The 12,209-nt window shown below is 40.0% G+C and overlaps 1 protein-coding gene across 1 annotated transcript in view; it reads left to right on the forward strand.

Moving 5' to 3' along the window:
• UNC13C (unc-13 homolog C) overlaps positions 1-12,209 on the forward strand; it is a 173,902-nt gene that overhangs the window by 25,145 nt on the left and 136,548 nt on the right. The window lies entirely within an intron of this gene.

Genomic DNA, 12,209 nt, shown 5'->3' on the forward strand with positions numbered 1-12,209 from the left:
CCCCGCTCCTATGGGGGACCCGTGACCACGGCATAGGAGCTCACCATAGAGCACGTAGAGCAGACGAAGAACGTTCGTTCATTGTCTGCTCTGTGTGATCACTGAGACCGTGGCGCTGTAATCACAGTGCCATCTGTCTCAGCTGTCACTAACTGCAGCTGTCACAGTACCCCTGCGTCCTATGGTCAGGTGCGGCTTATGGAGCGCAAAATACGGTAGCTCATTTGGGTTTCACTCTGCTGTAGATCCTAACATCATGTCACATGCACAGAGATTCAGCAGTTCACAACAATTTGTTTGCCATTCGATTGAAAGTGGATGTTACTGGGGCAGGTTTACTCTGCAGTTAACCCTTTACGCACATAAATGGTAGCTGCCACCATGTGTTTTAATGGAAACACATACCACTATTCTGACCTTTAGGCCTGGTTCACACCTGTACGTTTTGTAGCGTGTTAAACACTCTACGAACGCTCTACAAAACGCTCAAACATGAAAATGCCATTGTTTTCTATAGGTATGGTTGACACCTTGCCGTATTTCAGCCCGTCTGAACGCGCTACAAAACGGCCTACGCCTGAAAAGGTACATGAGCTTATTTGCGGCGTTTTTGTTGCGCGTTTCCATTGGCATACAGCCAAGTAGCCCCCTGGAAACGCGAGTTTGTTGCGCGTTTTTTTACCGCGAATCGCGGTAAAAACGCATGTCACGAAACGCGCGACAAACACGCATATTCAATACGCCTAGGTGTGAACAGAGCCTTAAGCAATGTCTGTGACACCTGCTGCCACTCCAGACAAGAAAACAGTTTTAAAATATGGTAGCCTCACTGAGGTAGGGATTCTTTAATTTCTGGTTAGCACAATTAGACATTCAGTGTAACAATTTAAAAATGTCATTTTAAAAATAAGTAAGGAAAAAGGTGTAAGTAAAATATTTACAGAAAAGATATTACAAAACAGATGGTAAGAAACCACAAAATAAATGGGATTAAAAGGGAAAAGTACTTAACACATTTTGCATGGTCTTTGGTTTCAGCAGAGTCCAATTTGATTCAGAGTAAGTCCAATCTGACAGAGTCAAATGTGACCAATTCACCTGCTAGACATTGTAGACTAGTATCTCATTGGCATGTTTGGCATCTTCTTGTATATCTGTGTACTCACTTTTTATGAATATCACTCCCTTACAGCGGAAATTATGAAATATGAATAGAATTTGAAGTTGAGCTCTATGAAAATGTAATTTCAGGTCAAAAAAGGCCAGACATAAAGATGTATATTGCTTCTAAATGATTTTACGACAGCAAATTAAGAGTTTCTGGTTTAAAGGTTTAGGACATCCAACTGATGCCAGGATGCATTAGAGCCTGTATTAGCACTCAGCTAGAGATTTTATGGCAAGGAAAATTATGCTGGGGCTTTATTAGAAGTCTGTTGAGGCTATGCAGACCCTGGGCTAAGTATCTTTTATGCTACCTGGTCTGCTTTATTCGACCTGATCTGTCTTAGCTGGTTGTTTTAGTGGGGAGTTATATGAAAGGTGTCAGTTCTCTGCCAGGCCACTACAGACATAAGATTTAAATCTGATTGTTTTATTATCGACTTGCAAATTTTGGAGAAATGTGGCAAAACTCCCCTCTCTGTTCGGGGATGGTCAGACCAGACCTTCTTGGCCAATTGGAATGCATATGAAGAAGGCAAGGGAAGATGATCTCTACCACTACTAGGAAGTGCCAAAGCTTTGCCCATTTAAAACAGCAGACATTCGACTTTAGTAGAAGGACGGATCCCAACATTACTGTCGAGATCCACCCAGCTGCGTGAGTGACAGCTGGCTCTACCTATCTAGAGGCAGAGCTAGCTGTACCCGCCCCCTCCCCCATCCATTCCTCCAGTGAGCGCTGGAGGATCGGAGCGAGGAGGGGGGAATCCCTGCAGGGAGCCATGATTGACAGTCACCGCTTTCTGCAGGGAGATGATCGAGAAGTGACGAGCGACGCTATGTGTTCGCTCACTTCTCGATCTATTGAGCCGACGTGTGACAGTTTCATTGTCACACGTCGGCTCAAACTATGAGGTTGAATGATTTTCACTCACCTCATAGTTCTCCTTTAAGTGACAGAGCAATTTTGTTTGGGTCACTTTTAGATGTTAAGACTTTATACTTTTCAATAACTCTTCACTGGCAATGGTGGCACTTAGATTTCATTGATCTAGATACAGTGGTTACTCACAGGAACTCCAACAGTTTCCTATTATGTTGGAGTCATTATTTTCAAATACAGGGGGATACTGTCCAACCTATGTATGGGTTGGTGGGAGGAGCTCCATACTTTTGGGCATGTGAACCCCCATGAACAGGGAATTGTGTAGCATGGGCATTATGTAGATGATTTATTGTGTGAAGAGGAGATATTCTGGAGATACAACAGTTGGTTGGTATGGTTTTTCATTGATAGTGACCCAAATTTATCCTTCATTTGTTCCTGGGATTATACAAAAATTAACTTTCTGGATGTATCAACAGGAGATGTAACCATTGGCATGTTAGCTTCTGACACTTATTATAAACAATTTGCTGAAAATACCACCCTTCGAGCGATGAGCTGTCATGCTCTGCATACAATTAGAGCCATCCCTGTTGACAAATACATCTGAGCCAGGAGGAATTGCTGTAGTGACATGGTTTTTAGACGTGGAGACCATACACAAATATTTACTTTTTAGGGGTTATGCTTTATGGTCCATTTAGACAGAAAAAATATTGCGTTTAATTAAACTAGAATGGATTTATTAAGGAGAAATCTAAGGATGAGATATCAGTGAAAGGAGAAAGGTTGTTCTTTGTAACTACTTTTTCAGATGAATAAAATTCTATTGGGAATAATATTAAAAGAAATGTACCTATATCATCAGCCAACCAAGAAGTACATCAGATAATTAGTAAAAGACACAATTTTTCAAGCCAAAAGGCACCTACTTTAGGGTCTATAGCAGTAGTGATAATAGAACATGGCTATCTACCATAAGTTAATTTAAGTGTTGACTGAACACTTGCTGCTATTGCGGTGTGTACAGGAAAACAATAGGAGAATTTACCCTATTAAACAGGTAATTAACTGCAATACAAAATATGGCCTATGAGGCCTATGTAATTGAATGTATCTAGTGGTTACTGCAATATGTCACATGTACGATCCGCCCCCTGAGAATAAGGATTGGGGAACATTTTTATGGTGGTTTTAATACAATGACCTTCCAATGTTTCTAAATACTTTATGCAAATCTATAATGGTGATGTGGCATCCTTCTCTTTCTTTGAAGTGGATCGTGTGGGATTTTCTGTCAAGGGTTGGAGATTGCTATAAAAAATTACTGAACCACAAAATATTTTTTGATGCACCGGTTGGAATCCAGAATCTCACATGGATTGGATCATTGTTGGGGCCTGGATCTGTTTTTAAAATAAAATTACATTCAGTCACTAAAACTACAGTCCTCATTCAGAGAATATCTTATGTGTTTTCTTTTTGATACATTTTTGGTTGCGAGTAGAAGATTCGTATTGTTAAGATTTGTAGAACAATGTTTACAGATGTGTGGTATGTTTTTTTGTTCATTTGTATAGTTATTTGAAAATTGTATTCAGGTGATCGTGACATTTGGTACCTCCCCTTTAGGGAGAGAGAATATTTAACCTTTGGTTAGTACACATGATCTAATATTAGGGCACCTTAGTGGCTTAAACGTGTTGGCAGTTTTCTACTATGTGAGCTGTCATATGTTATTACAATAGAGTTTTGGAACTTGAAGCTGTCTGTCTGATAAAGTATTTACATTTTTGTGGATGGAGATGGATAGGATTGCTGCTGAGCACCAACATTTCCTGATTGTGGTTCCAATTGTGGGTGGAGGTTGAGCAAGTACACATACCCTTCTGTATTGTATTTGTCAGAAAGGTGGGATTATGCTTTTACTAAGGAGTCTCTATAAAATTTTCTAAATGTTTTAAAATAGTGACAAACAGATGTGATTTTTTTTGGGGGGGGGTCATCACTCTGTTTGCCTGAAGAAGGGACCAAAATGGTTCCGAAACATCACTACACATTGTGACATACCTTTCTTTTGTCAATAAAGAAGTATTAACAGAATATGCTTTGGTGTGCTGGTGACTATTTTTGGATTTGTACTTGATTTGCGGTGGCACACGCAGTGATTACAGTACCCACCAGCTTTTGGGTTATATCCGGTCAGTAGTGTGATGGGATTCTATGAAGTTTGACTAGGTTGCCAGCAGTCCTAATAATAATAATAATTCCCCTCTGATGTGTTATTAGGCCCACTGCACCTGATCTTTTTTAACAAGTGAACCTGTACTCCATTGTGAACTTATAAAAGTCCTGCATAAGAACATCTATCATCCAACTGCATACGAACAGACACCACATAATGCCTCCTGTAATAATTGAACGTATCCCTCTCCTACTTGCCACTGAGGCAGTCTTCTTGGACAATGGAATGGAAATTGTCAGGGCCTACTTATAAAGTCATAGAAAGCCAGGCCCTAGTAAGAAAGAAAAATTGAATTAAGAAGGGCAGAGAGGAGGCTTTTCTGGCAAATAAAGGAAATATCATCTTCTAATGTGTGTTGTCATGCAGAATGTTTTGGTTTAAATGTTTAAAATGGAAAATGTGCGAATTGGTTTACTATAACATGGATGTCTATATTTATGGGTCAGGCATCAATCATAAATTTACCTTGATGGAGTCACCAATTGGTACATTTTAGACTGAAAAATATCTTATGTAGTATAATGATGGTTACAAAGCTAGATCACACATTCCAGCAATTTCAACTGTGCATTAATAAGAGGGGCACATATCAAGTGCCTCAGCGGTTAGGTGAAAGGGTAACGGTGAGACACACAGATAATAACCTATTGAACTTTCTAGTTACATGTCTGTGATAACTAGGTAACTTTCTAGTTACAGTTAAAAATGATATTAAAAAATCATATTCTTTTATAAGATATGGAAACATTTTCTAAAATAAGTGCAAATTTAAAATATGATGATTTATATATTGTATTCCTTGCTTGATTAACAAAACTTTTAAAACTGATTACACAAACTGCTGTTTGGCTTGTAAAGTCTCTGGCTGAAATCTTTTAATGACTGAATGTAATCTTCAAAAGCTATTTAACATGCAAATGCCTAGTTGGCTATCAGAATAACTGAGCTCATAAATTGCCAAAGTTACCTTAAAAGTCATATTTCTTTCTCTACATATGTAATGGCATATGTCTCTCTAGCTGAATGCGCTAGAACTGTACATGTGAGCTAGACAAAGGCTATTATTATATACCGAAAGACTTCCAGCTTGGTCTTTGCTCTTTGATTTCTACAAAGATCAATGATCCCTTTGTCCTCCCCATGCACTTTAGTGGGTATTTCCTGTGAATACATATGAAAAACGCACACAGAGCACTTTTCATTGTATTGATTTTGAGTATTTAGATTTTTTAGTCTTGCAGAGGGTTGTTTTTAAACTGGCTGGCTTTGGACTTAGCAGAGATCTGCCATTCCTCAAGGGTTTTTAGCAGTTCAGAATTTAATGGTATGTCTCTGCAAGCACAGATGGATTAGGCAAGCTGATTGATCCATTTGAAAACTAACCAACTGCTGGGCCCTGAAGACGAGGCTTGTGCATTACTTTCCTAATGTTAGGAAGCATCTGATACAGTAACATGGGTCATGCTTGTGATAATCAAAAAAACATTCACTATCTTTATCAGGCATCATTCTAGCTGCAAATAAATGATACATAATTAAGTTTATTCATTAGATGAATGAAAAGAACAATGATACAGTGAAATGTACAGTCACTCATAGCCACCAGTTAGATTTTAGCTTACTGAAGATGCATCAATGAAAAATCCTTGACGATTGCTTGTTTGGATTACTGCACTTTGCTGTTTATTTTATTAGGCCCAAATGTGCATTGGGGTAGAGATGTGCATTCGGATTTGGACGAACCTGCTGAATCACAAAATTCCATTGATTCAGCTCTTCGTTCGAATCTGAAATTAAAAAAATTATTATTATGCCAGAATACATGAAAAATATTTTTGACATATAGTGATTTGTTTTGTATGTGCACTGCCATCTTACTGCATCCTATACATGTGTATGACGCTGCCCCGACGCTGCAGTCAGGTGATGTCATGTGCCCCGCCTCCAAGATGGTGGCACACATGTGCAGAATGCGCCGGTGGTAACAGGGCCGGTGCTAGACTTTTTTGCGCCTTAGGCAAGACCAGCTACTTGCACCTCCCTTCCCGTGGCACAACCCCCAATCCCCCTACCCCTTGTGCAGACCCCATTCTCCTGCGGGTTAGCTTCTGCAGGCGACAGGTGGATGTAATTTAATTTGAAATAGCCAATAGCAGACTGGCTATCGAAACCCCACCACTAAGAGAGAAAGTTGTCTCTCAGTTATGTTCCTCTGCTCAGTGGGCGGGTGCAATAGCCAGCCTGCTATTGCCTTTGCAATTTGAAATAGACGGGGACACCATGGGGGGTGAATGGTCAAGGCTGCGCCCTAGGCAGCAGGTCACCCTAGGCATCTGCCTAGTGGCAGCACCGGCCCTGGGTGGTCATTATGGCCGCCGTGTGTTTTTTGTTTTTTAAATGTGTGCTTGCGGATTCGGAGGTTCGTTGCCTCCGAATTAGAAACCGCATAATCATTTGTTTCATCAAACGAAACAAATGAAAAGATTTTTCCCTTTTCAATTTGGTTTGTCCGAAATAAAAATGTTTTCTGTGAGCGTCTACATTTTAGTAGATCTAAACTCTAACTGGATCCCATTTTCTTTGAATTGTGTATAATAAACAATCTATATTTTTTCATAAAATAAATGTCATGCATATAGGCCACATGCCCTTGGCATTGGGAGGGTGCTTTGCCAGGGGGGAATGCTTGCCCCCCCCCCTTTCTTGCTCTGCCAAGCTGCTGCTCAAATTAGGGTATGGGATTTTAGGGGGATCCCCATGCTTTTTTGTTTTTTTCTGCTGTTGGAATCCCCCTAAAATTCCTACCAAATCCCCTTAAATCCCCCTAAAATTCCTACCAAACCTAAAGGGTCTAATAGGAATTGGGTAGTGGACTACATGCTGTTTTTTTTTAATGTTAACGTTTTTACAACATATTCATTGCTTTGGGTCGCTTCATTGGACCATTCTCCTAGCTCTGTTTCTTCGGCCTTTACGGAGCCAGAACATGTTCGTTCAGCTCGGCTACATTTGGTTGTTCCTTGGGTTGCCTTTGGCTGCTGTCTGTGCTTTTGACAATAGCACAGCAGCCATTCGGTTTAAGTGAACCGAAGGGTTTCCCCAGCCGAACCGAGCCAAAGGATTTGGTAGAGCCTTCGGCTAATTCTTCAGCTGCTTTGTGAATAACCTGAATATTTTAAAATGTTTTAAATTACACAAATCTATATTCGGTTTTAGTGATTAGTTTAAATGTTATCACCTTGCAATGTCTATATAAACATGGTTATAAATAGTCACATGTTCAGCTCTGCTAACATTAGAAATGCATGTAGCATGGTGGGTTTAGTATACATTTTGCTATTTGTTGTAAATTATCAGGCAGGATTAGGAAATAACATTTAAAATATCAATTTCTATTTCAGTGACTATACTTTGTCTAACTTGGTGGAGTAACCATGACAGTATTGGCTACTGAGCGCAATACATCTATACACAGCATCTTGTGACTGGGCTTCAGTATTATTCGTACTAATTACACATAATACTGTGGAGGTTGACAGAGTATATGCAGTGAGCTCATGCTGTACAGGTGTGCATGCTCAAGGTATAAAACAGATTTGTCCCTAAAGGTATAATAAATCAGATTCTACTTTATATTTGCATGTTTTGCTATAAATAATAACCCTAAACAACATATGGCAAGTCATGATTTTATAGTAGCATACAAATCATGAAGCACAAGAGCATACAATAGCTGTCAACTACATTGCCCTCATTACATGAGCCTGGTAAAACTGTATTCATAATTAACACTTCCTGCAATAAATCACGAAAATATATGTACTGTAAGAACAGATGTACTCAGAGATTTATTTAGAATGTATAACAAGAGAAATGCTACTTTGTCCATGAGTGGTGCCATGTTCTTTTTAAACTCGTATAGAAGATTTCACATTTCAGCTGCATACTTGCAGCTGAGCTGTCACTTGTAGTTTTACAAGTATGTGCAAACCACTTGCCTCTGGTTTTTTACAGGCATGCAGGGCTGTGCTGTTGCTTGTAGTCCTCCAGGCTTGTGCTCTGCTCCTAACTTACTCTTGCATTAGTCCTGCTGATTCTTATGCAACTTCTCAGCCAATCAGTGCGGTCATCTTGTGGCCAATTATTTGGTTCCTCCCTCTTGCTCACTCTATTTAAACTTAATGCAGCGTATAGCTCGCTGCCCAAGCAATGCTTTTCTAAGCTTGATGCCGAGCCCCTTGTTTGATGTTTTCCTTGAAGTTAATCTATGTACTGACCTTTGGTTGCCCCTATAAATCCTAGTCTTCAATCTGCCCCTAACCTTCGGCGTGTCTCTGGAAATCATAGTCTTCCGCCTGCCCTGACCTTTGATTTGTCTTCTGTAATCCGTGTCTGCAGCCTGTCTGGAACTCTGGCCTCATCAACCTTCATTGACTGTTAGCTTAGTTGGGGGAGATCGGCTGGCCCTTAGACTACCCACTATGGGGAATCCCCAGATACCTACTCATCATTGCGGCACTTTACCTAGTCTTTCAACTTTCAGCCGAGCCTGACTTCCACTTGTCTTATTCAGCTCCACAGCTTATGTCCCTGCTATAACTCCAGCTCCAGGGGTTGTCAGCTTACACTGTTTGTACCATTTGATCTAGATGCCCCTGCAAGTGTAGCTAGGATCCACATCATTGATTCCGGGTCACCGCTTGAGTTCTGATCATGGCAGAAGTCTTGCCAGATGGTTAAGATTTTTCAACTCCCAGGGGACCCAGTGCCCATCACACTTGGTTCCATTAAAATCTGTGCAGGGGTTGTTGCTGAGCAGCATTGTCGGATAGCTCCCCTACCCTCCCACCATTGTTATCTGACAACGCTGGACAGGGGACATGGCATTGCACACCACAATACAAACCAGCTACTACACTAGTATCTCTCAAACAATATAGTAGCTGACTTGTGTAATTAAGGGCTGTGTTTTTGTGAAAGATGGCTCTACTCTCCAGCAACTGGCATTCACAAGAACACAAACTTACAGTTACTAATCGACTCTCTAGCCCCTAAATAGCTGACGGCTGGTCCGGGATCAATTTTTCTTGTTTTATTCAAAGAAGGAAGAGGAGATCATTGAAGACACATGGCTGAACTGAAGATGCTCAGCAGCTTTTAGAGGAGGAGGGGGCATGGTGGGTTGTGCAGGCTTTGTGCACTGTTACAACCAGAGAAGGTGGCAGAGGGCCGCAAAATGAAGATGGATAGGTGTCTTTAATGCTAGTTGTAACTCCCCATAGGAACGACCCTAGATTTGGCTTTCGCCTGGGGTGGAGCTGCAGCCAGCACTGACAGAAATAAAATTACATTTTATTTAAAAACCCACCACAGATTTGAATAGGACCAAGTGTGATGTGCACTGGGTCCCCTGGGGTGGGGGACAACAAGCATTTTCATCTCCTGATGAGATTTCTTTAATGAACTAATCTGGCAGGGTGCAATAGAATAAAATGATTCCTCCTTATATTTCAGTGGATAGACTTTACTCAAGAAAACACTATAAACAGTGGTGCAGAGATTTTGTTATTCAAATGGGTTGTATAAAGGGATCCCACACAAATGCTGCATCTTTATTTTTTTCTTGTATATTCTGTTTAAAGCTAATTTCAAGCATATGAAAACAAGAAAACCAATTTAGGCAATTATTGTATTTTTAACATAAAATGTAATTTCAAATTTAACTAAAGTCTAAATACTTAAATTCGACTTGGCATCAGCCTCATGTACTCCTCCAGCAACACCCAGACTGGAAAAGGGAAGGGAAGTGCTAACCACTTGTGCTGCACATAAACTGACACTAAACCTGCTTATCGGAGGAGAGATTTGAGTGATTAGGGGAAACAACTGCTGCTGCACCCTTGCTGTCTACTCATTTACCTAACTTCATTGCTGAACTTCAGCAAAGAAAAGTCAGATCAGTGACCTGACAGTTCTGCTGGTAAGATTTTTTAAAGATGATGACCGGATGGACAGAATCACGAATCCTTGAGCAGGCAAAACCTTTCTCTTTTGTGTATTTTCAAGTGTGTTTCTACATGCCAAAATCCCAAAATAAAAAAGAATGTGTATTATATATTATCTATAATAAATGTTGACATTATGGTCATGTTTCACTTCAATTGTTTTGCATATACCTGTTGATCCTGCTAGTGTCCACCTGGTTATTCATATTCAGTTGACTGGCTACCAACACTTTCTGGCACCTATTGAATACCTGGCTGCAATTGAAAGTGCTGTTGCTGCTTCCCTGGACGCACATGTGCAGAATCTCTGACATTGAAGGCCAATCCTTACAGTTCCTCCTCTCCTGCTTTTGGGAGTGGCGGAGTGGCTGTAATCATAATTCACTGCTGTCCCTGTAGTGAATAATTTCCTGCAGGGATGTCAGCCTCCAAAACTTCACGGCCACCACCAGGAGAGATACCAAGCTAGTGGAATGGTGACTGCAGTTAAAGAATTTACTTAAAATCTATTTACACAGATATTGTAATATATTGACTCAAGAGATTTAAAACCTAATGCTAGAGGATGTCATTGTGCCATTTTGTAGCCTTTCCTTCTACCTTCTAAAATAGATACTTCCCTGGGATGCTCTGGGATTTCAAGAGGCCGCTTACTTAATGTAGAACAAGGACTTCCAGAAGCGGGCAGTTTAAAAGTATGCTGCACTTACTAAATTTGTCTCATTGTACATGCAACTACTTTTGTGCTAATAAGTAGTCTCGACCTACTTTACAAGCCGAAGCATGGCATCCCATTCAGCCAGGAGACAAGCCAGCAATTATGCTTCAGAGTTCAGCAGTTTATACAGCAGAAATTTCTTCAAAGTGAATTTACTAGAACTAAGGAAACACCTGAGCGTGAAAGTCAATTTCAAGGACATTGTAAATTACTTAGGCTTCTGCGGCATGGAAGTACAGGTCTGTCTGAAATATTGTCATTAGATGAAAAAGATTGGTTCTATTTTTAGATCCAAAGTAGATCAAACACCTTTCCATCTGTTTCTAGCTGCAACTTGAAATAAACTTGCATATTTTCTGTTCACAGACATTTATGCTCTTGCAAGACTTCTAAAACTCTTAACCCTTATACAACCACTTACCATTCTCTGCAGAAGCAGTTCCTCTTCTTTCCAGCCAAGTGCACTTTATAGACAGTAAAACAGTAATATAATGCTGATTTTCAGAGCCATTAAAATCTAAGGCCTTTATTAACGTAAATGTAGATGTGTAAAGTGCAGTAAGGCATAGCAGCTAATCTGCAATCACTTTTCATGATTGTGACTACTTTAGGCTGACAAAAGGTAGAATCTCTTTTCCTATTTATGGTTACTTCACACTATTTCCTTTTGCACTGCTTTACCAAATAAAAGTTTAAGTCTACTCAGCTGTCAAAGTTTAGTTGTTGTGACAAAGATGTCACGAGACAGCCTCTTACTAATAAAACAAATTGTCCTGAACATGGACAAGATAAATTAGAGTTGTTTGAAGAGAACAGAAGGAAAATGCTAGACCAGCATGTCAAAGTTAAACAGTATAAGACCATTTCCAAGCAACTTGATGTTCCTGTGACTGATGTTCAAATTTTTTTAGCTAAAAGGTTAGGGTCCATAGAAATGAAGCAAACTGCACTAAATATGGCTGCAAGAGGAAAATCAGCCATAGATTTACCAGAAGGATAGTGCGGATGGTAGACAAAAAGCCAAGGAAGACTTTCAAAGAAAAAGCTGAACTACGAGATCAAGATACATTAGTGTTTGATTGCGCTACCCATTTCATTTTGAGTGAGAGTGGCCTCAAAGGAAAAAGACCCAGGAGGACTCCATTGTTGAAAGAAAAACATATAAAAGTCAGAATAGAATTTGCTAAAATG

This window comes from Nanorana parkeri, unplaced genomic scaffold, assembly GCF_000935625.1.
Source record: "Nanorana parkeri isolate BGI_ZX_2015 unplaced genomic scaffold, ASM93562v1 scaffold55, whole genome shotgun sequence".
NCBI classification, from domain to species: domain Eukaryota; kingdom Metazoa; phylum Chordata; class Amphibia; order Anura; family Dicroglossidae; genus Nanorana; species Nanorana parkeri.